Source organism: Dermacentor andersoni, chromosome 3 (genome assembly GCF_023375885.2).
Source record: "Dermacentor andersoni chromosome 3, qqDerAnde1_hic_scaffold, whole genome shotgun sequence".
Classification (NCBI taxonomy): Eukaryota; Metazoa; Arthropoda; class Arachnida; order Ixodida; family Ixodidae; genus Dermacentor; species Dermacentor andersoni.
In genome coordinates this window covers 86149838-86176291 of record NC_092816.1, presented here as the reverse complement: position 1 = coordinate 86176291, position 26454 = coordinate 86149838, and the positions used below count along the sequence as shown (strand labels likewise).

The 26454-nt window shown below is 44.8% G+C and overlaps 1 protein-coding gene and 1 long non-coding RNA gene across 6 annotated transcripts in view; one reads left to right on the top strand and one right to left on the bottom strand.

The window, feature by feature from the left end:
• LOC126525047 (uncharacterized) overlaps positions 1 to 26195 on the bottom strand; it is an 87740-nt gene extending 61545 nt beyond the window's left edge. For 3 of the 4 annotated variants that reach the window (XM_072287242.1, XM_072287243.1, XM_050173107.3), the window contains exons 1-2: positions 25952 to 26195; positions 20449 to 20481 (exon numbers count right to left, since the gene is read on the bottom strand). The gene's annotated coding sequence lies outside the window, so the exon portion shown is untranslated. The remainder of the gene's footprint in view (positions 1 to 20448; positions 20482 to 25951) is intronic. The other variant, XM_055067495.2, reaches the window with a different exon arrangement.
• On the top strand, positions 1893 to 11188 carry LOC129383182 (uncharacterized). 2 transcript variants are annotated; one of them, XR_008611082.1, is made up of 2 exons: positions 1893 to 2764; positions 9725 to 11188. It is a non-coding gene; the product is annotated as an uncharacterized lncRNA (long non-coding RNA). The 2 variants fall into 2 exon arrangements; XR_008611081.1 differs by having other exon boundaries at positions 2752 to 2838.
• Positions 26196 to 26454: the final 259 nt, after the last annotated feature.

Genomic DNA, 26454 nt, shown 5'->3' with positions numbered 1-26454 from the left:
CATTTCAACTTCGGAAGCACGTTTCAAGTGTCTTTAAGCGCTAGTAAATATAGGGTGTTCCAGCTAACTTTAGCCAAGCCGTTAAACAAAAAAAAAAGAAAGGGGTAGACCTCGATCTGTGCTCGATTTGACGACCGGGCACCGTAGATTTCATTACCATGCCTTGCCCATGTGTTTTAGGACGAAGCCGTTAGCCTCTCGTTGGTCGGCATTTCTCGTGTCCATGTCCGTGGGCAAACATGTGGCGCATACAACGCGGTGTCAGTGGGAAAATTGTCGACACATACACGACGGGGACGCAGGGTTCGACGAAGACTCAGCACTAACGAGTGCACGCTTATACATTTCCGGGCCCATGTCGCTAGCTTCCATTCAGTTCTCTTGTAAGCACGTTATATAAAAGCGCGCGCACGCGAGCGATTGTAGCCCAACGACGTCAACAAACACTCACTGCATGTGGCGCACGCTGCATGCTGCTTACATATCCACCGCTCTCGCTGGTCCCGGAGGCAGGGTCTAGTCGAGAAGCGCGAGCGATTTGTTCCCGAAGGAGAATTCAAAATAGTTGTTAGAGCATCCAACAACGTGCGACATATTTGGAAGCACACCTCGGCGAGCCCCAACCCACGGACCAGTCCGGGTTGTACCTTCGGTGTCCTCGTTGCGGCTTTGGTGTTCTGGAGGCGCCGCCAGTAATGCGAAATAATGGCACGTTGTTAGAATTAGTAAAAAACACGATTGAATAAATATAGTTACGTCCAGCCGCCAACTTGTGACTTGTAGCGGGGAAAGTTCAGCACTATCGCGCCCCGCGACTTCTGCACCACCAGTCAGAACTTTGCCTCTGAACGTACGCCGGACAGACTTTCTCGGGCATGCTGCGCTGGTGCTGAGTCCGTCATCGTACCGGCGGCCTTTCAGCCACCGGCGTTTAACTGCGGTTGCTAAGGCGCTCTGCCTTCTAGATCTTCAATATATGCGGCCCGGGCTCTACTACGGTCGCGCTACTGCTCCCACAGATACATCTGTGATGTTAGAGAGTTTTAGCAGAGCGTTTACGGTCCGCTCCGCTCAGACCGGCCTATCACAACAATTGGCAGGCAGCCGCTCAGCAAAACGCTACTGGGAACACTGACGCGCGTGCGCACAGCACACATAGCGGCAGCGGAACGTGAGACGCTGACCACGTTCCGCTAGGTTTAGCGGTGCGTCAGGGAGCGTGCAGTTGCTTTCGTAATCGTTTTACCGCCAAGCTGAGAGCACGTCAGTGGCATCTCTGGAAGGCGCTCTTGTTAGATAAGCGAAATCAATGCATTCTGTGCAGCCACCGGCGCGCGTGAAACGTGTGCGGAGCGGAGCGCAAGCAAACGCTCTGCTAAAACTGTCTGTTATTTGCAAGGTACATTGCCGTAAGGCGCAAGAAAGCTATGATCCGCCACGACTGACTTAGCACGAGCGCCACAGGTGCGAGACAGTCTGTCCGACACAGCGGTCGCCAAATCGGGCATCAGTGCCCGCTGTTTCGCCTATTTTACAGCGCCGGCAGCCAGCGTCCGAGCGTAAACAAACTCGACCCCATTCCGCAATGCCGGCACGCCTAGGGACAAACGCCTACAACACGCGCTAAGAATTCTCCTCCGTAGTGCCTAGGCAGAGTCAAGGAGCAAAAGCCCCCAGATTTTCTCTCTCGCGCCCGCTCTTACTCGCGCCAGCGCACAAACGGCTGACGATCCCTCAAGTGAACGTCTCGTGACGCAAAGTGCAGGGAAATTGACCGCGCGTGAGCAGCATGAAGTGTGCCTCAATGGTGTGTCTTTTCGACCTTTTTGTTCTGTTGACCATGGTCCAAGCGCGTATACACTAGCAGAACTGCACAGTTGCGTACTGAAATTTGGAGCTGTGCTTCTGACTACTATTTTTGGTACCTTAGTTCGCCTAGGCAACATTTCGGTAGTTAATTTTCAGACATGTTTGTATCGCTTGGTTTCTAGCGCACCTCTTCAAAGGTCAGAGATATTTCTCATTTGCAATGCTTATCTCGAAGTCTCCAGCAGCATTATGTTTTTTGCACTTTCGTGGTGTCAAAAGCTGCCTGAGAAAATTGCTTATCAACATGAACATTCTATCGCAGGATTCTGCTTGTGTGGATTTTCCTTTAGTATATATATTTTTAAATAGCTAGAAAGTACTGGCTTTCCATCTTGAATCTCGTGGCCCCGGATGCAGGTGCTGGCATGCAGGTCGTGCATATTTTGGTCATTCATTAGTATGTCATATTACTACCTCCCACTAATCAGTTTTAATCCTTTAAATATAACTGTGGCATTGTGACTGCTAGTCATTTTCTGAGTGTTAACACCTTTTTCTCATTACTTTTGTTTTAGTCAAGTTGAATTTTCAAGAATTTTTTTATTGAAGTTCTTTTTTTTTTATCCACGTTTAACCTGTTTGTGTACAGCTAGAACTTGCAATGAATATTTTCATACATGTACCTGGCTGGGTGCCAATCATCTTCGAAATAAAGCTTTGTCAATTGTATACATAAAAAGTAACATTGATGTGACATTGTTAGTCTCACTTGTGTGCTTTGGCTACGGCTTACTGAGCTCACTTTTTGAAAGTGTCTGCGTTCACCCGGTCGACGGAACGCAGGCGTTAGGTTCACCCAAACGTCACGTCCGGGATGTCGCATTCATTCTTTGTTTTTCGCGTCCGTGATGTCACATCCGTCTTTGGTTTTGGCGGCAGAATGGCAAGCTCAAAGGTGAGCTACGCTCAAACAACTGGACAAAGATGTGGATCGTTTATTTTTTGGGGCTTGTACTAGCGTAAGCTATCGTAAGTACTTCACTTTTCCATTCGATGTGCCTCTACTATGCAAAGCTACGCTTTCGGCTGCCTGATACTTCATTTCCAGGTTCCTTACCAGCTTATTTTCCTTGTGACGCATCTTGCGGACCGCCGCACCGATCAGCCAGTGCTACAGTGTACTAGCGCCGAGAACGCATATTAGACGACACTGTTTATCTTAGGTTGGATTGGATTGGAAAAACTTTAATAGAAGTCCTGCAGGACGCACGTCAGCGCGCAGTGGGCGTCTCCCACGCAGGGACCGACAGGGAGTACCTGGCGGCCGCTGCGCGAGCCTGCTGGACGGCCCATTGCTGATCTTCTAGGAGCGGACTTCGTATCGTCCTCTCCCACTTGTCGGAGGTAGAGTCGGGCGGAGCGTTTCTGCACTCCCAGAGCACGTGTGCGAGTGTCGCCGTGACCCCGCACGAGGGGCACGCATTGTCTGGGTAGACGTCCGGGTAGATGATGTGTAAGGTGGCGGGGTTCGGATAGGTATCTGTCTGTAATAAGCGTAGCGTAAGCGCCTGTGGCCTGTTTAGTTTGGGGTGCGGGGGCGGAAAGAGACGTCGTCCCAAGTAAAAGTGTTTGGTTATTTCATTGTAGGTTACTGGGGCGTCCCTGTTCGCCTCCAACTCATCGAGACGTGGTTGCCCGGGGGTGACGGCGCGGTCGGTAAGCGCGCGCGCAGCGTCGTGGGCTGTCTCGTTGAGGTTGGGCGGGGCGCCCGGGATCCGACCCAGGTGGGCGGGAAACCAGACGACGGTGTGGTGTTTGAGGGTGCTTGGATCAGCGCCGCGGAGAATGCGTAACGCCTTGACGGAGACGACTCCTCTCTCGAACGCTTTGATGGCCGGTCTCGAGTCGCTGAATATTGTTGTTCGCTTATCGTCGAGCATTGCTAGGGCTATGGCCACTTGCTCCGCCACCTCGGGATCACGTGTGCGTACCGTTGCGGCGTTTAAAGTCCGTTGCGAGGACGAGACGGCTACCGCGGCGTAGGCTCGGTTGCACACTTCTAAGAGCCTTTTTCACAATCACTTAAACGTAACATTACCTGGTTACGGTGCTGCTACACGGCAGAATGTGTAAATGGCAGATGACCCAAGTGCGGCATGTGCGCGCACTTGTTTAGAGAAAATAAGGAGTATTCATCATTTATCTCGCAATGTAAACGCACATTCCTGACACATGGTTCAGGTCTGCCGTCCGCCGACTAAGGGCGGTAGTGAATGAAGTCGCTAAATGAGTGCTTTGCGGCGTCATTAAACGCGCGGGAAACAGCGTTTGTTTACATAGTAATATCCCTGCGCTGTCAACAGCCATTCTCTGGTAACCTTTCTCCGCAGCGTAACGCTCGAGTGCTCTGTGCAGATGTGACAAAGGTTGTGTGTTCGGTCGGTATTTGTGATTTTCTAGAAAGAAGCTTCATTACAAAGTGCATGATCAGGCTGCGTGGTCGTCCATTCTACTAGAGCGGGACAATCAATAAACGATACAAGCATGGACATACACATGCTGTTGCCAAATAACCCTTAAGGTGGGTCCATTTAATACTGGTGATTTAATCGTGGATGAAGACTGGGATGTTCTCTTTATGCGCTTGCTTCAAAGTAGGATAAATCGTAACTTGGCCAACAAATTTTACTAGTGTTATAAGGTTTTGTGAGAAAGGGTGTTGTGTATGGCTTTGTAACGAGTCATTGTCTCCCATCGCACGTGTATATCCCGGCTGGAAGTTATGTTCATGTGCTCAAGAGTGCTTCAGGAACCCTATTACAGCCACTTGTGAATTGTGGTCCTATGTAAGCATTAAGGGGTTTTAGCACTCATCTTAGTGATAACCTTAGACGTTAATTCTATAGTGTATATTGTTAACTGACAAGCTGGGTCTGGTAAGTTTTACATCTTGACACTAAGAACTTGTGGCATGATGAGTTTGCGCAAAAGAACAGTGCAGGTGCCATCATATATACATTCATTGTCATTCACGCACACTATTGGAGGGACTCCAATCTACATTAAGTACAGTGCAATCGGCGCCAGTACCAGTGGTCGCTCAATGTGTGGTTTGGAATTTACGCCAGTGCAATAATCAGTACCATCTTCAATCACGCACTGAATGGACAGCGTTATGTGAACGAAATCCTTGAAGGAGTGGTTGATGAGTTTCTCAGCAAAGTCCCGCTGTCACATCTTCCACTTCTGCTGTATCAGCAAGATGGGCCACCTGCATGCAGCAGCAGCCGAGCACGAAACTGGTTGGGTGCTACTTTTCAAATAGATTGGAAGGCACGAGCCTGTAAAGAGGCCGGCTAGGTCACCTGACCTCTCCGTTAAGTTTCTTTCTTGGGGGTTATGTGAAAGATTGTGCCGGACGTCAGCTTAGACGGACGTCACATTAGTTCAAGGTAAGGATAACGGATGTCTGCCATAGAATTCCGGCATCGGTCATCAAGAAAGCCACTAAAGGTGTGATAAAATAGACAGTACTGCGTAGCTGCAAAAGGAGACCTATTTGAACACGTCCTCTAGGCTGATGTTCAACGTAGCTTACGAATTAATAGATAGTAAGAGCACACAGTTTTTTTGTCTGTGTGTGTGTGTGTGCCGACATTCTGATTGCCAGTTTGGCTCATAGAAGTGGCATATTTAATTTCGTGAACGCATTGGTTTTGCCTTTTCTCTACAAGTTGGTCGCTTTCCAGTGTGTTTATTTCGCTTTTATTTGTTGACACGAACCTGTTTTTGCAGCACGTGTACACTTTCATGAAAAATAAAACGCTCACTTTATATTGGCTTTGGTCCGAAGCAAGTTTCTGGTGCGAAATATAACTTCGCCCGCACTCTTTCGATGCGGTGCGAGCAAAGTCTGGATTTTGAAACATTCTGTGCCTATTACATTGCTCTTCACATTTCGTGTGTGGTCAGAGCTGCACTTTGGCTGCGTTATCAAGGTGCTTTTGTTATCATTTATCAGTCGGCCTTGAGAGAGGGATAATAAGTGTGACGTAGAGAGAAAGGAGAAGCTGCGAAACCTGCTGTTGGGGCTCCTTCCGTACCATTATCAAGGTGGTGCGCTGTCTCTTCGGGTTTGCGATAGGCAATGCAGTTACTTTCAATCAGCTTATTTGAGGGCACTGCTTTATGATGCGGGTGAGAGTTCACTCACATGGTATTTTTCATAGTTCGTGAGGTTATTTTCCAGTCGGTAAAATTGTACGCAATTAGTATGTCGCTGAAAACACTGCAGTTAGATGTCATTTTGGGATGCCAACAAATGCCTCATTGACACTTTGAAAATTATGAGAGTACTTCTCAAGTTAGATAATTGTAATTACGAAATTAAATCTCAGTAACGAAAGAATTACTGGCTACTACTCCACTTTACTGGAAACAATATGCACTAGGTTTTCTTCGAGTAACGGAACTTTTTTTTTTTTTTTTTAAATCTTAGTGCATGATAGCTGTGGAACACTCTCTCTCTTCATCCCTATACCCCGTTTTCCAGTGCAGGGTAGAAAAACGGACATGCGTCTGGTTAACCTCTCTGCCTTTCCTCTCTTCTATTTCTCTCTCTCTATAATTCACTCAGTAACCATAATGAGGCCAAGCCAGATTCACTCGAAATCAGAATCGACAGCAGTCATGTGCGGCAGCACTTATGCTCGGACTAGCAGAAAAAAAAAAGAGGCTGCAGTTTTGCAGAAAGGCGAAGCAGTGTTGGTGATAGCCAAGTATGCGACAATTACACGAAGGAAGATTACACCAGCAAGGGGACTCAGGCTGTGAAATTGAACTGTCTCCTACTATGAGGTCTTGTATATACTTAGCGCCGTTACTTCAGTGCTCAAGTCTTCGAGGTCAAACGAAGTTTCTTGAAGTGCAAGAAATATATATATATATATATATATATATATATATATATATATATATATATGTATCATAAGGAACCGCTTTATTCCAGCCAAGCTCGGACTACTACCTCGAGGATTAAACTGTGCTGCTAGTGATGATATATGCAGATGAAAAAGATGTGCAGATGATGAAGTTGAAAGTCAGGCATGTGTTGTGCCCATGCTAATTCTCTCTCGCTGTGGAAGCGGCCGCCTGGCTGCGCGTAAGTACTATAAAATGCGTCAAGTACTTGGTTTTAAGCGGGAGACATGCACTATCTCTGTGCCACAGCAACGGGAATCGGGTGGCGTTCTAACAAGCGAGACATGGTAATTGACAGGTGATGTCTGCTCAACGACCGCGGAAAGTCGAATAAAACACCAGAAATTTTTTGCATAAGCCAGGAACGCACACAGGAGTCCAAAGAACTTCGTCACCAGGAGAAAAAGTCACAGCACAGTGGGTCGAGTCGTAACGAAACTTGCGAGCGTCCTGGGAGACGCCTGTGTTAATGGGGGCGAGGCGACTGCATTCCGCGAGGCGAGACACAAACTGTTCCAAGAAAGGAACTGATGGGGGTACAGGAGTCGAAAGGAATGATACATCAAGAATGAAACTTGGTGAACAGCCATAGATGAAGAAAGAATGTTAAAAGCCAGTAGTACGTTGCGTAGCCATGTTATAGGCGAATGTCATGAACGGCAGGATTGCATCCCCGTTCGTGTGGCCAGGGCGGATGTACATCGCAATCATGTCAGAGAGGGTATGGTGAAAATACTCTGTCAAGCTGTTGGTCTGCGGATGGTAACTGGAAGTCGTCTTGCGAATTGTGTTAGAGGCGCACAGAACTTCGGTAAGGATAGAAGAGAGGAAGACTGCTGCGGTCACTGAGGAGAACGCGCGGAGCGCTGCGGTGTAAGATAATGTTGTGTAGAAAGAAATCGGCGACTTCAGCAGCAGTCCCGGATTGTAGAGATGCTGTCTCCGCATAGCGTGTTGGATGGTCTATGGCCGTTATAATCCAACGATTGCCATGTAAGATCGTGGGAAGAGGACCGTACAAGTCTATTCCAACTGCTTCAAAAGGCAAAGCGGGACAAGGCAGAGGTTGTAAAGAGCCAGAAGGAGCTGTTGGTCGTTTGCGGCTTTGACAATGAACGCAGGGTGCAACATACTTCGCAACAGCTGAAGATGGGCCAGGCCAGGAGCAGCGACTTCATATTCTGTTGTAAGTCTTGTGGTAGCCTAGATGAACAGTCGTCGCATGATCGTGAAAGGCTTCAAGCACCTCACATTGCAGAGAACATGGTATGACCGCGACCCATTTGTTGCCATCGATGTGATAAATGTTGCGATGTAAAACCTCATTGTGCAGCTTGAATTGTTTAAGTTGTCGACGAAGTCAGGCGTTTGGCGGTGACGAAGAATCTTCCATGCGTTGGAGAATAGTTCAGCAGTATGGGTCGATGCGTTGGTGGGACACAAGGACAGATGGGCTGTCGTGTCTTAGCCATTCGAGGTTTATAATGGGTAAAGCCAATGAAGAGGACTCAGGACGTACAGAATCACGGAGAGGTTATGGTGAATCGTCATGATTCTTCAGAGGGTAGCAAGAGAGAGCATTGGTGTGTTGATGCTTCTTTGCAGCCCTGTAGGTGACATTGAAATCGTACTCCTGTAGGTGAAGCACACAGCAACCCAGGTGACCTGATAAATTCTTTAGCAATGAAAGCCAGCACAGTGTGTTATGGTCGGTAACGACTGTGAAATGGCGGCCATGAAGATATGGGCGAAATTTTTGTACTGCCCAACAGCAAGGCACTCCTGCTTGGTTATGGTGTAGTAATTCTCTGCACTGGTTAGTGCACGACTAGCATAAGTAATTACTCGTTCGCGGCGGAATGTGTTGTCACGTTTCAGTAGAATGGCACCGAGACTGATTGCTAACGTCGGTGTGAAAGATGGTGGGCGTGGTCGGATCAAAGTGGCACAGTACTGGGTCTGACGTCAGGGCATGTTGCAAAAGCAGGAAAGCATGTTCACATTCGTCGGACGAAACAAAGGGCGCATTACTGGCGAGGAGTTGATGGAGCGGGGACGTAAGCGTAGCGAAGTTGCATATGAAGTGCCGGAAGAAGCAAGTCCAAGAAAACTGTGCATGTCTTTTTGACGCAGTGGACACAAAATTCGAGGATGGCAGTAAGCTTCTCGGGGTCCGGTCGAATACCTTCTTTGCTGACTATGTGCCCCAGAACTTTGATGGCCTTGCTGGCGAAACTGCATTTGTGTGTGTGTGTGTGTGTGTGCGCGCGCGCGCGTGCTTGCGTGTATTGAGCTGCGAACCAGCATTTGCAAGAGAGGCAAGGACTTCATCAAGACGTTGCAAATGTTGTGAGAACATGGTTGAAAACACAATGTCGTCGAGATAGCACAGACAGGTTTTCCATTTCAAGCCACACAAGACTTATCGATCATGCGTTCGAATGTGTCAGGCACATTGCAGAGTCCAAAAGGCATCGCACTGAACTCGTAGAGCCCATCAGGGGTAGCAAATGTCGTTTTTTCTTTGTCGGATTTGTACATCGGTAGTTGCCAGTAGCCTGGTCTAAAGTCAAGGCTAGAAAATTATTCAGCACCGTGGAGTGAATCTAGTGCATCATCCATCCGTGACACGGGGTAAACATCTTTGCGCACGATTTTGTTAAGCGCACGGTAATAGACGCAAGAACACACTGAGCTGTCTTCGTGACAATTGCAACGACATGAGTGTCAACAGCTCAAGTGACAGTTGATCCACGAGGCAACAGTTGGGGTTCGAGAGTTTGGTTTATTGCGGTAAGCAATGCCGACCCCTCAGAGAAGCGAATAAGGCCAGGGGTAATCAGAATCGCTCGAGATAGGGTATGGTCATAGGGTAGAATGAGTACGCCGCCATCCACAATATTACAGGAGTTGACACTTATAATCTCTCCTCTAGGTGGCCAAAGAACGTAATCGGAAGAGGTGACGAGACGAATGCGTTCTTCGTAGTTAGGAAAAGAATTGCCAGTGGCATCCAGTTGTGTGAGGCGCTGACGACAAGAGATAGAAGCAGACGCCAAAGAAGTCCCACCCCAAGATGAGTTCATGGGTCACTCACGAAATACCGCAAAAACAATGTGGTGAAGAATTTAGTCTATGGACACACGAACAGTACACGGTGCGATTGGACGAATAATAACGTTGGCTGCTGCACAAAGAGAAAGGCCGGAGTAAGGCAATTCTTGTGTTTTATAGAGTCCCGAACAGTCACATGGCAATAATCGCCTAGCATCTTGTAACATGGAGCCACCTCATAATTGCACCAAACAAAGATGATGGATGCAGCCAGTCTTGCCAGATAACTACATTTTGACTATTCTGTATTGTTTGCATTTATTGTGCAAAAGGAATTCTCACAGAAAGTTTTATCTTCAGTGGCCTTCAGTTGACGTCATCTGCTACAACTAGCACATAAGTTAACTCCATAGCACCACTAGGATGGAGACATTGTGTCGTGGGATGCTTCCTTAAAAGTGGGCAAGAAGATTCTAAAGGAAAAGTGTGAGATGGTCACAGTAATAACCAAGGCATTTGGCATGGGAATGACCCAGCTATGAAGGTATTATCAGATGTGGACAAGCATATAATACTAAATGGCGCCTTGCACGAGTCCCAAGTGTCAAATGTAATGAGTATTGTGCATTGAAAGGGCCAAAAATGTTTTGTACATGCAAGGGAACACTATGGGCATTTGATAGCAGTTGCTTAGATGTACTACATTTAAAGGAACCAAACGAATTCCCTTAGACATAAGCATGCAGCAAATTCAAGGACTAGATGAAGCTTCAAAGAAACTGCATTTCATGTAGGATAGGTGTGAATGACCTTTGTGTATGAGATCAGTGAGAAAAACACTAAATGAATGCAGTACAGTGTCTGTATCATATCTTGTGCAGACCAAACTAGCCTGGAGTTTCAGCATTTCTTGTCAGTACATTTAAATAGGCACTACATTGTTCAAAGTGCAATATTGTTCTACAAAACATAATATGCAAGATGTAGCATGCTAACCCTCGTGGCTCAACAACTACTGAACCGAAACCTCAATGAGCAGTGAAGCGTCCTTGTAATTTTCATCGTAACCATACTTTTGCTCTTGAAAGTGAACCTCTTTAGTGAATTTGCTTGTGTATTAATTTTTCTTTAGGCAAGTATTTTTTATACATGTTAATGTCTCAATCCTGCTTTCTCTTTTCAGAGCTAAAACAAAATGCCTCTTATTTCAATTTGATCTTTTGACCTAGGAAGCCATCATCTGGTGCTGTGTACAGCAAGCACATGCTTCGGGCAAGGAGGGAGCCAGCACCATATCTACATCAGCAAGAACCTCGGTGCTCAAAATAAACATTTTCTGTGCAAATACCTGTCTTTTTATACTTCCAGCATGAATTAATAAGTTTTTTTTGTCTTCACATGCAGGAAGGTTTATAGGAATAAATAGTGACTGTTGAATGCCCAGGAAAAGCCTTGAAGCCATTCTACTTGTACAGTGATAAAGTACATGTGTACTTGAACTTGATAGTACAGAAACGAAAGGCAAAGTAACAGGCAAAATGCTCGGGGCAGCAGTTGTATAAATGGTAGATGAACACAGCTAATTGTGCTGTCCAGTTTCATTCAGTTTGACCAAGTATTGCAAGAATTGCCTTCAATATAAATCATTCAGTTTAGCCAGCTAAAGTCGAACTCGTACAAACTTTGGAATGTCTGCTGAGAATATTAGCATACATGGTATGTGTGCATCCTTCAGCAGCACTACAAGCCCAATAAGGTTTTTGCGTTACTGTCCCCCCTCCCTTGGGGTTATTGCAGTGTCTACTTCAAGTGCTTGAGGGTATAATGGAGAATGACTCCAATTTGCTATAAATATGTGCAGTGTTGATGCAGAAATGAGAAGGCTATATAAATATGCAGGACAAGAGCTGGTAGGCCTGGTTATAAGCATGAATTAGAAATTTATAGATCAAAGGCAATATGAATACAATATGTTAAATGACATCCATATGTGGGAACTGTCCACATGAAAGGAAAGAAAGTGCAATGCTTGCAACCTACCAACACAAACATCAGTCGGGAAGGATTCTGTGAGGATCCACTAAGTGGACTATTTCAGCACACACTGATTAGGTAGAGCTATAAGCTGGTAGAGCAAGCGGCAATCGTCACCGTGGGCTCTCGTGCTCTATTCATTCAGCGTGTACTGGAATGGACAGTCCACTTAGTCAACACTTACAGACTAACCCCCTAGGGCTGTGGAAGGAAGGAAAACTTTATTTGGTCCTGCAAGTAGTGATAATTAATCACTAAGCGGGCCGCTCCCACGTCGGGATCGGAAGGCCAAGCCTCACGGCCACATCGTGAGCCTGCTGGATGAACCTGGATGACCTGGATGAACAATTCTAGGGCTGTGGAAGCACGCAGTATATTAAGCTTAAGTCTGTGTGGAGTGCTACCTCCTGCTTATGTGGCAAGTCCTCCTGTTTACCTTTCAACTGAGAGCTGAGCACCGCCTAGGTTAAGTCAGAAAAAGCAACCAGCGTCCATAGAATTCAAACTATTACTATTTGCCCTATAAAAGGGGACAGTGAAGCCTAAAATGACACTTGACTTGGGCCATATTTTTCGCAATATGCCCGAGAATATTGGGATTTCCCATCAATTTTACCCTTTCTACATCACATAGTGAACAACGTGAAAACTTAACACTGTTGCGCAGAGCGATGAAGGGTCGGGATTTGAGCGAGAAAACAACACGACACCTGAGCGCAAACTACGAACTGGTTTACTTTTCTGCAAGTGAAGCGTACATAAAGCCTACACGCATGCACAGGAGTCCTCTTCCCGGTCTACCTACACCCTCTATTGTCAGCGATTATGCTAATCTCTTTATTGCTGAGTGAAATAGACGGCGGGCTGACACATGAGCCCTGTGGGTCCACCTTGAGGTTGTATGCTTCCACGACTTCTCTTTTCCTTTGGTTCCTACTTTTCAGCAGAATCATTGTCTTGTGATAATCACCAGTTGATAGTTTGTGCTCAGGTGTCGTGTGTTGTTTCCTCACTCAAGTCCTGTCCCTTCTTCACTCCGCACAACAGTGTTAAGTATGTCGAACCAACTAGCCCACTGCACAATTTTCCTGAACTTGAAAACAATTGTAAACTAAAGTCCGTGAGAAACGAAGTGTTCTGTCATGACATACAGATTTATGCATGATCACTTTGCTATATAAAGATACAATTTTAGCCAATGTTAACGAAGAGCTTCACTTTTGGAGTTCACTTAAATAATGTCTGTGATGCAATGTGACAGTACGAGGTCCTGGAGATGCTACTGTGGAGATATGTCAACATTGAGCCTATTCCTGTTTAATCTATGGATAGATGCCTTCACGAAGAGTTGGAGAAACTGCACAATACAATGTTTTATATCACATGTAATAATTATGCTGTGATAAAGTGTACACGCTGAGCTTAATGTTTTAGAAAAGCTCAAGAAAAGGCTCCAGAATAGGTAAGATGGAAAGGCAACCTTTTATTTGGCTTTCTTCATAGTGAAGTCTAGATGCATCACCTCAGCCACACTTAGTAAAATCTGTGGGCTCGTACTGCCCATGCCTTTACTGCACAAGTTGCCTTAGTGCTCCCAGTCTTGACAGGTAACACTTAGCACCCTCTCATGCACATGTTTGTTCCAAAGCTACAGTTGCTAACTAAAGTAACTCCCACATGCGATTCTGTAACTCTAGACCTAACTGCAAAAACGCATGCAGTACTACGAGTGTCATGGAGTCCACATGACATGTGCACAACTTCAAATTTCATATAGGCAACAGATAACTGGTAACTTGTTAGAGTAACAAAATGGATGCCAAGGAAAATTCACCCAAAGCCATGGGCTTTGAAATGAGGAAAATGAGGTGTTGTGATGAGATAAATAGCAATCACATTTGATCGACTGACTAAAAGCTGGCAGGGGTATTTGCATTTGACATGATTGAAATGAGCTGCAGCATGGCATGGTAACTGTGGCAGCCTTTACAATGCCGCGCTCTCTGAATTACACTTATGTGAGCCCTGTGGGTCCACCTTGAGGTTGTATGCTTCCATCCATAAGCTGCAGCGACCAACTGTTTTTATTCAAGAAAGCCAGGTTTGTGGTTCAGCACACGTCATACGCTGGCAAACTCACTGATGAGTCAACTACCTCAGATCATCCCATGAGTCTGAGTGAGCCCAGCTGAGCAGTATTTTCGCGAATTTGAGCCCGAGTGAGCTCGGCTGAGTAGTATATTCTTATGAGTTCAAGTGAGCAGCTAAGTATAATTTTGGTGAGTCTAAATAGTGAGTTCCGATAATTTTGCCAACATATATATGGTCCGTGTACTTTCGAAATTCAGGTACGACACTTATTGCATAGGTTGGAAATTAATAAGCTTCTCGCCAAGTGACTACTGCAGAAATGATCATAGAGCTAGAGAAGAACGATACGCCTTAATGATGCAGCGTGCCGCGCGGGATCCATGTGTGCAGCGTGCCAATGGATGGATGCGTGTTTGGGAAATTAGGGGGTTTCGACCCATCCACAGATAATTTCCATAATACCTTTCTCCATATTGAATTATTGCGATAGCAATTTTTGGACACCCTAAGCGAATTTTCGCCATCGCCCTGATGTTTGGTTTAAAGTCCAATTGTGACAAAAATTATAGTGCCCCGTTGCATCCCACATGCTGGGGTTAATTGCGAATGAAGGGGTGCGAGGGTGAGCCGAGAAGGACGGCAGCTTTATGCGCGCTGTCCACGTCCCGTGATCAAGCGCGCGCTAGGGTAGGAGAGCGCGCGACGTCTCTTGCCCGGCCGTGCCCGTGCATATGGCTGTCCGCGCGCAGCAGAGTGCATATACACGGCCCGCGCGTGCCACATGTTTTAAAAGTAACTTGCGGCCGGTGTAAAGGCGGCAAGCCGACGTGGGCACTGGTTTCACGAGTGTTGGAAGTAGCGTTATCTAAGTTTCGGACGAAACTTAGAGAACAGTGACTTAAAACAGTGACTTTCTTAGAGGGGCCAAAATTTTGGGGCGCATGAGTGGCACGTATAGTAGAATGCAGTGTTCTATTGTAAAAATTTTTTGATGTAACAAAGTAGAGTGCCGAGTGTTACGTATACGTCTTTGTTACATCAAGGTTCAACAAAAATTAAGCGCTGGAAATCAGCGCTGGACGCATATGCAACTCCTTACTCCACACTGAAAACATTTGAGAAAACATTTTTTTAATATACTCTGTACATTTGTATAAATCCCTACCTGCAGATATTCCTCTGGTTTAGCCTAATTATATGCTGCCTACTTAACTTACTGACGCAGCACACGTATCATTGCGAAATTTGCTTTTAGAAAAAGCATTTAATTATTGAATTTTGCGAACAGAAAAAAAAAAAAAATGCAACTTCCAATATAGCGCGCTTCCTAGGCTATTAAATAGCTACAATGTTCAAGGAACGTACTGTTTCCATGAGTGGTTTACTCATGCAGTAAGATGTACTGCTCCTACACCTTGTAATAAAAAGCATATTATGCATCGACACATAGCAGCTGCATGATAGTCTTGCTTATTTTCTCATCACAGAGGTAGATGGGGCACATGAACTTATATGTTCACACAAATCAACGTTACCAACTACTGCGGAGACATGGCAACGAATTCTTTGTTTAACTTGTACACCACAAGTGCGAGGTTTACGCATTGATTTGACTTCATGAAACCCTATTTATACTACAGGCTTTACGGCAATGCTTGCATGCAGTGCGGTGAAGCGCTCGACAAAGCTGCACATATTATATGGTCTGTTTGATATTAACTCGAGATGCAATTAACGTTTGTGCAGGCAGGCAAGCAATGTTTCCATTCACGCAGCTCACCAAAAGAGCGTGGTATATGCATTGATCTGGTTTCATGACATCGTACTTTTGCCACTAGCTTTACGGCAGTGCTTGTGTGTAGTGCTGCGAAGTACGACGGAACTGCACATTATTATACGGTGTGCTGGAAATTCACTCGAGATGCAAACGTTTATGCAGGCAGGAAACCAATTATTTAATTCACGTAGCACAACACGAGAGTGCGCTCTATGCAGTCCTGTGATTTAATAAATCTCTATTTCTGCCACAGGCTTCACAGCAATGCTTGTGTAGAGGGCTGTGAAGCTCGACGCAGCTGTAACAACATCCCACGGCACACCCGATTTTTACCGAGTTTGTTTTAAAGGGTCCCTCACAGGCTACATAACAAATTTTGGTTATACGCTGAAAGTTGTTACGTGCCCTCTAAGAAGTGTTCTACCGCAAGAATTTTTCATTGGTTCATTAACAGCAGAGAGAGAATGATTGAAGTGCCGCGAACACATGATTTCAGGAGGCGAGCGTCGCCGCTTATATAAACACTCTCTCGACTTTCCCCGTTTCGCCTGTGTAAGCGAATTTCCTTCACTGCGTTCTCCCACACCGGAGCCGAGGTATCGCGCGGCGGGTATACCCTGCCGTCTTCTTTTCTTCACCGTCACCGGCACACTTCCGGTGACGGTTTCGTGCGAGCTGTTGCGCTCGTCTCGTTTCCTGTAGCGGACGATAATGCGCGCTCTACACGAGAACACGTGATTAGCCGTATAAGTCAGTGCCCCAGCACTGAGGCAAACGCGAGAGGATGAAAGAGCACGATCGCAATGCTGGAACACAGCTAGTAGACAATCACGTATAGTTTCGTTCTCTGCGCGCGTGCAAACGTCGGAAAAAGGAGACGAAACGGAAATTCATCTCTCTTGCTACAGTGCGAAGTAAAACAAAAGCACCCAGACATTCGGGTTGTATTTTTCATCATTTCTCGAAACTTGAATTAGTCCACTGAAGCAACAGATTCAACAAATAACTGATGCTGCCTTGGATCTAAGTCACGTGTCACTCTGAATGACATCACAGCACAGCCTGTGCTCCTCCTATGCAGCAGCAAAGTTAGGGGCATTCATCTGCTTGCTGCTGCGATAACATTATGACACTTGAACTCAGAGGTACGATTTTTGTTGTGTGAGGTTATAGATAGCCAGTAGACTACTTGTCTGATGTTAAATGCTATGACCCACTGGCAATCCACGATGCACTCAATGAAACGTTTTTATGCTGTGTGCGTCGTGACTCACCAGTGACCCACACGGAAGAATTCTCGCTCTTGTGTTGCCATCTGAGGTTTGAAATTGCAACTAATATATTTATTGCATTGGACATGGGGTGGCATGTTTGTTTCGGAGAGTGGAGTGGCGGCGCATTTCTCAGTTGGGTTTCTTGCAAACTTTTCGCCGCAGTTTTTGAAATACGTGCCGTTGGAATAAGTACCTACATTTTTCTTGCTACTCCCAAACTTTTCACCGTGTCTAATAGATAGATCCTCATGCCCCTTACGGATGCAAAAAAAAAAGCACAATGCAGAGGAAACAAATAAACTTAGTTTTGGGCCAGAAGAATGCACCAGCAACTTCGCAATCACCAGCGGATGAGTCAAGTGCTTCAGTGTCAGATGTTCAGCAGTGGACAGACAGTGAAATCAGCGACAGAGATAGTGTTTACGAACCATCACAGACCTCAGCCAGCACGTCGAATGGAGAGTCAGACCTCACTGATGATTCTGAAGTGAATGATTCAGGATACGATGATCTCATTTCTCTCAGCCCATCTCTAGAGAAATGGACACCGGCAACAACCACTTCGCCTAGTGTGACAGCGCACTCTAGGCCACCCACTATCATTCAGTTGCCATCTAGCCGTTATGCCCCATCTTTATGTTCACTGTTTATTACGGATGACATTTGGCAAATGATGGCCAATGAAACAAACAGGTTCACACAACAAGTGTTGAAGTCAACTACTCCTAAATCTAAAGCAAAGTTGAAAAATTGGATGGAAACCAATCTCCAACAAACGAAAGCATTTGTTGGAATACCAATTTGTATTAATCTCGTCCATCTTCCTATCTGAGTCACTACTGGGCAAAAAGTAACCTGCATGGTGTTGAACTCATTCGTCAAAATATGAGCCGTGACCGCCTTTTCCCTACTTTTGAGGTTCCGGCATTTTGCAGACAATTAACTGGTTGCAAAGTTGCAGGATCATGTCTTTAAGATCCATCCTCTGGTAGAGAAATTGAACCAAAATTTTTGCCACTGTGCTTGAGCCGGGAAAGGAGGTTATGATAGATGAAACAATAGTGCCATGGCATGGCAGACTTTCGTTCTTACAGAGTCAGGCTGTTCAAGGCATGTACCAAAGACGGTTGCAGGCTAAAGGTTGATGTATATGCCAGAAAGTATGACTGAACAGTTGGCATCGAACACGCCGAAGTTGTATGCTTGAAACTCCTGCAAAATTACAAGGAAGTCATGTGCCCGCTGTACGTAGACAACTTCTACATGAGCTTGCCGCTCACTCTTCGCCTTCTAAAGGAAGACACTTTCATTTGTGGCACAGTTCGCTCAGCGAGGAAAGGGCTGCCAAAAGATCTCACTGAAGTAAAGGTTGCAAATGGCAGTGTTACCAGACTTCAGTCCAAAAATGGAGTGAAGGCACTGAAGTGGATGGACAAGAGGCCTGTTCTGATACTCACATCTGTCGCCAAATATGAAGCAATATGGTGGACAGTGGGAAGAAAACAAGGGACTGCGCACCAATCATGAAACATCAGGCCAGTCTCGATTACAATGCAGCAAAAAAGGGCGTCGACTATAGTGACCAAATGACGTTATACCACAACTGCCTTAGAAAAGGACTCAAGTGGTACAGAAAGGTAGCTGTTGAGTTGCTTGTTGGAAATGCCATCATAAATGTGTGGAACATTCGTGGCATGCTTGAAGGAAACTCTACAGCAATTATAAAATTTCAAGATGAACTGGCTCATTCACTGTTCGGCCCTCGTCAAGACAACATCAAAGAAACTCGTGGGAGGAGTGTCCACATCATGCTAAGAAAAACTGGCACATTGGTACACGACACTCAGTGGCACTGGCTGCACTGGCTGCTATGCGGCCAACAGTACCAGCAGTAGCCCAAACACTACGGTGAGAGTGAGAAAAGTGACCACTTTCTGTGGATAACGCCCCGGCAAGCCTTTCATCTGTTTGTTGTGCTTTATTTCTAAGCACAAGTAACCTGAGAAGCAAGCTAGCTTCAACTGTAAAATGAGTAGGATGAAAACTTCAAAACATGGCTAATGTTCATACTAAATTTTAGCCTTTCTCTAACTAATAAATATTTCTAACACAGAAACTGACTTCTTGTCTTTTCTAATGGCAAGCACTTTGTAGTTCAACATAGGTTTCTAGCATCTTGAATCCATTGAGGGGCTACAGAATGTATTAAAGAAAGATAAAAATGCATAATGTTGTGCTGAATGTGATCAAGACACATGTACAAGAAACTATAGTTATTAGTTCGATGAGGACAGTAATGTGCTTTAGCAAGTTAGAAATTTGTTACCAACTTGCCCACATTCACATCTTAACCGATTTAACAATGTTTCCACTACGTGGAGAACCTTGATCTTCAGTGCTTTTATCATCCTGAAGAAGGTTGGTGTTTCTATTATAACACGTGTACTTAAGAAGCTCAATCTCTCAGGATTTCATGTTGTTTTACTTGACATAAACTTACAAGGCTTACAGATTACGTGCTCATATCTCAACGTAAACACTTCCTTCCTTTTCAATGATTTTCATTTCTGTAAAAGCACAGTAAATTTCGTCAGACGAGAAGTGCAAATGCGTTTTTTATTCTTCCATACTTGGTGCTTGCTATTATACAACTTACTTATATTACAACTTGCTTGTTTAGAAAACTCATAAAAAACACTCCCCCCCCCCCACCTTTTTTTTTTCTTTTACTTTCCATTGACTCTGACTTTCATTATGTTAATAAACTTCAGAAGAGCTTGCTCTCAGGCTAGTTTGTACACACTGCTAAGAATGAAAAAATGGAGAGAAAACAGGACAAGAAAGAAAGGCCTACAGTATGTTGACTTGCGCGCGGCAATTTATATCAAGGACGGGGTGCTGGACCAGGGAAGCTAAGAAGCCGCCACAACAAACTAGTGGAGCTAGGTGAATGGCTTCGATGTCCACACAGAAACATAAATATAGGAATGTTAGAGAATGCTGTGTCATTCGAACAACCCCGTGAATGTTGAAAATTGCGACAGTGATTAGCTGAAAAGAGTTTCAAAGAGCTGCAGGGAGTGGGGAGGTGGATACGGTAAGGGGGCTAGGGTGATGACGCGCATTAAGGGCACCAAGAATGAAGTTAAGTGAAAAATTATGGAACATAGGGGGATTGTCTCATTACTGCTCGATCGCTCAACACCAGATGGCCGTGGCCAGTTGCCCTAGCTGAGATTCACCTACCCTGTCATAGCATGTGCTGTGCTTGCTGCTCTGCAGTCTTTAATATAGCCAGGTGTCAGGGAAGCATGCCCATAATGCCTGCAATTAAGTAATAGGCGACTTGCAAAATAGTGCCCGCTCTCTTCCATACACAGCCATGGCTGAACCACTCACTAGCAAATCTGGGAAGAAAATAATGCTGACCTCCACTGTTACTTGGGCTGCAACAAGTCTGGGCTGCAAACAAGAAGACACAAGACAGAGCGCTGTCATGTTTTTAGCACAGTTCGCTTTCCTAAGTAATGTACCAACTAGGTCATAATATACATTATATAAATACATCAATTTGTAAACAAAATGTTATTTTTAATATAATCATTTTTAAAAACAGCACAAGGATGATAGCATAATTTTAAGCATAGTGGCTGCATGCCTCAGCAATGAAAAACTTTTGTCAGAAGTTAAGCAAAGTTGTTTTGGCAACGTAAAAATGTGCATCCTCATTGCTAAAGCAGTCCTGTCCGGCAGTCCTGTTCACGCCCTCTCCCCTTTGGAGGGGCCCCACCTATATATACTGTGGCGAGGAAAGCATATGTCGCCTTGAAGAAGACAAGTCCACTTGTCGAAACGTTGGCTCCTGCATTCACCTTGTTCACGTTTTGCTCATCGTCCTGTCCGGGGAGTGCTAGGAGTTTGTCTTGGTGTGATGTAAAACCCTCCACACATTTATATAGTGCAAGAAAGAGAGGTGATGGGGGAGTGGTAGTGGCCAGTGGAGAATCCTTCCTTGAAATAAATTTCTGGCTACGTCACTGAATGTCTGCAATGCCTTATAATAGCAATAGGTCTTGGATGGAAACACTATAGATGATACCAGTGAACCTGTTGAGCCTATTCCTGTTTAGTGAGGTGATGGATGTTTCCCCAAAGAATTATACAAACTGTACAATGGAATGTTTTGTACCACCTGTAATAACCACGTTGTAAGAAAACAGAAAGGCTGAGCTTAAATGTTGTAGGAAATGTCTTAAGAGGCTCGAGGATAGGTAAAGATGACTAACTCCCGTATTCTCCACTCAACACTCCACCTGGATTCAAATGCACAGCAGCCCCGCTCCTTGACAGAGGCGTTTGCTTAGCTTTAATTAAACTTCATGTCAATTACTGTGAAACACAGCGTCGTCTTCAGTCGAGGGATGGCACTGCGCTCAGCTCAGTGGAATGAAGCTTCCAGTCATTGATTGTTTCAGAATACTGGGTAAATGACCTCACATTTTACTCTCTTCGTCGTGAAGTGTAGGCACCAAAGCCTCGGTTTGAACAAGTAATGCTTTAAGCGCTTTCTCATGCATATGTTTGCTTTAAGGCAGAGTCAGCTTACCATTTCCTGCTTCTGCCACATGCAAATGACACAAAAATATCTCAATAAAATGATTGTGATTTAAGTGGTACACACTCTCTGCAAGGTGATTAAATGTTTGTAATAAAAGAAGCACTACTCATGTGCTGGTCAGCATCTGCAGCAATATGTTCACCAAGATATTATTTTTGTCTCAATATATTCAATATTGTTGCTAATTTAAGAGGTTTTGCAGCTAACATGTAGCTGTTTACTTGTGTCTCGAGAACATACAGCTTTAGGTGAGAGGACGCTATATTGCATGATACAAAGGAACATTTTTAGACTGCTTGTTTTATTTTTGTGTGAAAAACAATTGTGCAAGGTTTTAATTACAAAGCAATACAGTAGATGTTGGCAACGCGAACAAGCCATGAAAAGTGTATGCATTAGAAATGAACTATCCAGATGAGGACCCCCCCCCCACTGATATATGTCAACGCTATAATATCAAATGCTGTGACACTTAACACATATGGTGACTAAAAGAAAGGATAACTAAAGCAAGAGCAGCATTAATAAAACAACAATATCAACTGCAAAATTTATATAATTTTTCTCAAAACTTTTATCTTTGCATAAACTCTGGCCTCACACACTGTGGGCACCTTTGCCAACAACCTTCACATTTCACTAGTGCTAATTCTAGCTTCCCTCTAGCTTCTAGCTTGATTCAAGCTTCTAGCTCAACTGCAATGTTTTGAACGTCAGGGCATGTGCAAGTGAAAATTAGTTTGTGATGGCCATGTGGATCTGTTTCTCTGCCTGAATAATAGGGACAGGAGGGCCATATAATCGCCTTGAGAACTATTAAGCAGAAGAAGCATGGTGGATGAGGAGCAGTGGCCGGGATAAAACATTTCAGGAGTTCAATGTAGTAAGGATACAGGAGTAATATGATTAACTTCGCAAGAATACGAGGCCATTATAACACTAAGGGAAACAGACTGGCCCATCACAATGAATTTTCAAATATTGTAACTGATCTAGAACACCTTGCACGGCGTCTGTAATTAGGAAGAAAAAAAATGTAGCATTGTCTTAAAAAGACAGCTTTTTTGTTTGTTTACTCTGCTATGCCACTGTACACATTATTACTATTACTTTTTTTTCTTTTGGAACAGAAGTCACCATATGCCTGGAGGTTTTAGATCCCCTTCTTGGTGTGCTCCCGATATATGAACAGTTCGAAAACATTAACATTGTTGCTTGGTTTATTGCCCAAGTAGACCGGCACGTAACGACTGACTAAGGAAGCAGGCATGTGAATATGCACACCCTGTATCCAATCAACCACTATTTTGTACAATTAGACCTCCATATATTAAACTTTAATGGAACAAACCGTTTTACTTTGCAGAACTTATTTGGTGTGCATATAGAAATCTTCAAGTTATTGAATTCTGTTTAACTGCAATTTCAATTTACTGAAATCATAAATTCTTCTAAAATTTAAATGAGGACATGTGTTGCATTTGAACTGTAAATTCTATGGACGTACAAGCGCTTTCCGAGAGTAAAGCTTCACGATTTCCTTCCCAAGTTTATTCGACTTAAGGACAAAATTATGCAGCAAAGTTATAAAACGACCACAGGTGACAAGCAGCTGCATGCGAGGTATCTGGTACAGACCGACGGGGGAAAACTTACAAATCACAATAGCACACATTCAGGCGAGTATGTAAACAGGCGAACTAAGCAGGGTACAAAAACAACACAGCACTGCTTTCATAGGTCCCGAATGATCAGAGTTTCGTCAGAGTTGGTGCAAGCACGCATCCACAGATAAAACGGGCTCCCACCGTGCATTGCCCAATACTTCGAGAGCTGACGCCTACGCGACCACCGGGGTAGGTTATAGCACTTGTTTCTGCTCTGATCGTATAGTGTTCGAATGATGTCGCGACAACGCAAGTACTTGCAATAGGGGCGACGACCTTCCACAACTCCAGAACATCACAAAAGACCGTTTGCACATGTACTAACCAGCCAAACAAACTAACCACGGCAGCGAAGACAACTTAAATCAAAAATACAACGCAGAAACACCTAGAAAAGGTTTCACCATAGAGAAATTTACACCGTTTCACAGTCGCTCACAAGAAATGTCCAAAGCGCACCACCGCCGCCTTTTAAAAATCCAACGGGAGCCAAGCCAAATCAGTTTTAGTTGGCTATTTGGGTGAACGCAACGCACCCGTTCGAACCACCGGGTACGCGCAACGCCGGCCTCACTTTTTTCATGTAGCCATTGCAGGATTTGTACTGATTCACACGGATCAAAATACCGATTTACGATTTTATGAGCCCAGTTTTCCCATTTTGATGAGTGCTAGGGCTATAAAAATGTTGACAGTGCCATCGGCCATACCATGCTGAATAAGCCGGTTCTCGTCCGAAAATGTTGACAGTCACTTTAGCATGCGCTAAAGAGGATGAAGGCGAAAGCCCCGGTGCTCACAAGACATTCTTTAAATTGTCATTCTCTTTCGAATGCATTTCCTATTGTTTTCTGCCACCAAAGGTCGTGGGTTCGAGTGCCTTAATTAACTCGACCGTAATTAGCAGTGTCTCAGTTCGCCCTAATACCTGATGTCGTGGTTTTGACTCCCACCACAGGTCGAGGGTTTGTCTTAATTTACTGTACCTGTACCTTAACTTTGCCCTAATTACCACCAAATGTCATATGTTCGAATAATTTAATGCTATCTTAATTAACGCCAAATGCAGTGGGTTCGAGGAGAAACCTATTTCTTTTTTTTTTTTTTTTCCGAACATGCGCAGCGTTATATGCAGGACTTTGTACGCATACAGTCTAGCCGCAACAATAAAGTAACGAGACAGAGGAACAGGAGGAGGAGCTCTTTTAATGTGCGTTATTTGCGTCTTCCCTCCAACGTAAAAGCGGAACATCCTCATCAAAAGTGATCAGCTTCATTTCATTTACAATAAATCACGATCATCATCATTAACGTTACTCAAGCCAATGCTGTAGCATGGCTGTAGTCATAGATAGCCATAAAAATGTTTCGCTATTGGGCGCTGCTGGCGCGATTGCTCATTCAAAATAGGAGCGTAATACTATGATATAATTAACCATTTCCTGCCGTTTCAAGCGAACGCGGCCAGGCCCCGCACACTCTCAAGTTCAACAAATGGCCACAGAGGGCGAAAAATCAATCGAGGCGCGTTTCAGCGTAAGCGCGTAAGTGGAGCTACTGTAATTTGGTCGACTACTTTAATTTGTGCTTTCTCTGCTAGGGGCGCTAAACATGCTGAATTTTTTAATTTACACAAACGATTGACATGAACAATCGAGGTGTCTAAGGATGCTTTTTTACCTCAGGCAAATAGGCAGTTGATTTTTTAAAAATTTGATTGTTGAAGCTGCTTTTTAGTCATAGCGTCAAAGTTTTTGTGCTCGATTAACCACCGACAGCCGACAGCCTATTGGTATCGATGCGTTTCCTGGCCGTTGGCGTTCGAATACTACGGCGGTAAAACATTTTCGAAAGCATGCTGGTTTCGTCTGCGAGTCATTACATAGACTTGCTGTAAAAAGGTCTACTCTTGGCAAAGAATAGTGCCTCATTTTGTTTAGGCGTTGATTATCATAATGAATGCGGCGGAGGTTGAGGGAGTACGCTTGAAGGTACGTTTTTATGCCGTTGATCTCCATAACACCGCAAGTACGCAAACCGATGTCACAGAACACCCGATGCATCATTGTGTGTTCTCCGTCATCGCTTGTTTGCTGTATGCCTACTAATTCTTCATTTCTTCAAGTGTTGTATCCTCCTTTTGTCCTTGCTCTCTTGTGCTTCACTTACAGTATGTCGTTCCGTCAGCTGTAATGCGCATTTGCAAAACCAATACGTTTGATAAGACGCAGTGGTTATCATAATTTCACTACACGTGTATTAAGCTGGCACATATGGTTCAGATACAGATACCTGTATGCGAACTTGCACGACGTTGATGCGGAGATTAGGATAATTATGACACCCGTAAGGAAGAGGCAGCTGACGGCCGTATAAGCGGTTGCGTTCTTTCCGCCAAACTACCCGGCCTGGTAGTGCTGTAAAGATGCTGTATAAAAGTGACACGCGGTGACAGGGAAATTATTATACTTAGCAGCCGACCGTACGTTTTGTAGCTTAGGTCTTCTTTCTTGTGCGTTTGTGCTACCCTTATTAATGAGCCATTTCTTGACTATGTTCTTGACCATGTAACCGCGTTTGTGTGGATGCGTAGACGTGTGCTTTTTGTTGTACTTGTAAAATGCAAATAAAATATTTTCAGGCTTACTCAATCTTTGGTGTCGTGTGCGTTTATTCCAGTCGAGGCCATCGTGCCACCTGGAAACCGCATTCTGTCAGTAGCCCTACACGAAATGCAACAGCTGGAGCGCGGCGGCACAATTTAACTCAGGGCAACGGCGGCGTAATAAACGAAAAACCGCTCGGGATGCCCTTAAAAGTCAGTTTAGAGTGTGCCTTAACTCGATATGACTCAGCGCCACATGTATTCTGCTGCGCCTCGATCGTGCTCCCGCCAGTTTGGTTGCTGTGTGGCAAACGTAGCGCCTACATGAATATGTAGGCGCTACGTTTGCTACACAGCAACTAAACTGGCGGGAGCACGATCGAGGCGCAGCAGCCAGAAACCCAGTAAAGCCACAGAACACCTGGTAAAGCGTGTGCAAAACCCCGTTTCCGTTTCCTGTTGTACAGCGCCACCTGTGGTCGCATACTTTAGTTCACGACGCCACCGCTATGCTTATTTCCGTAGCACTGTGGAAGGTACAGTTT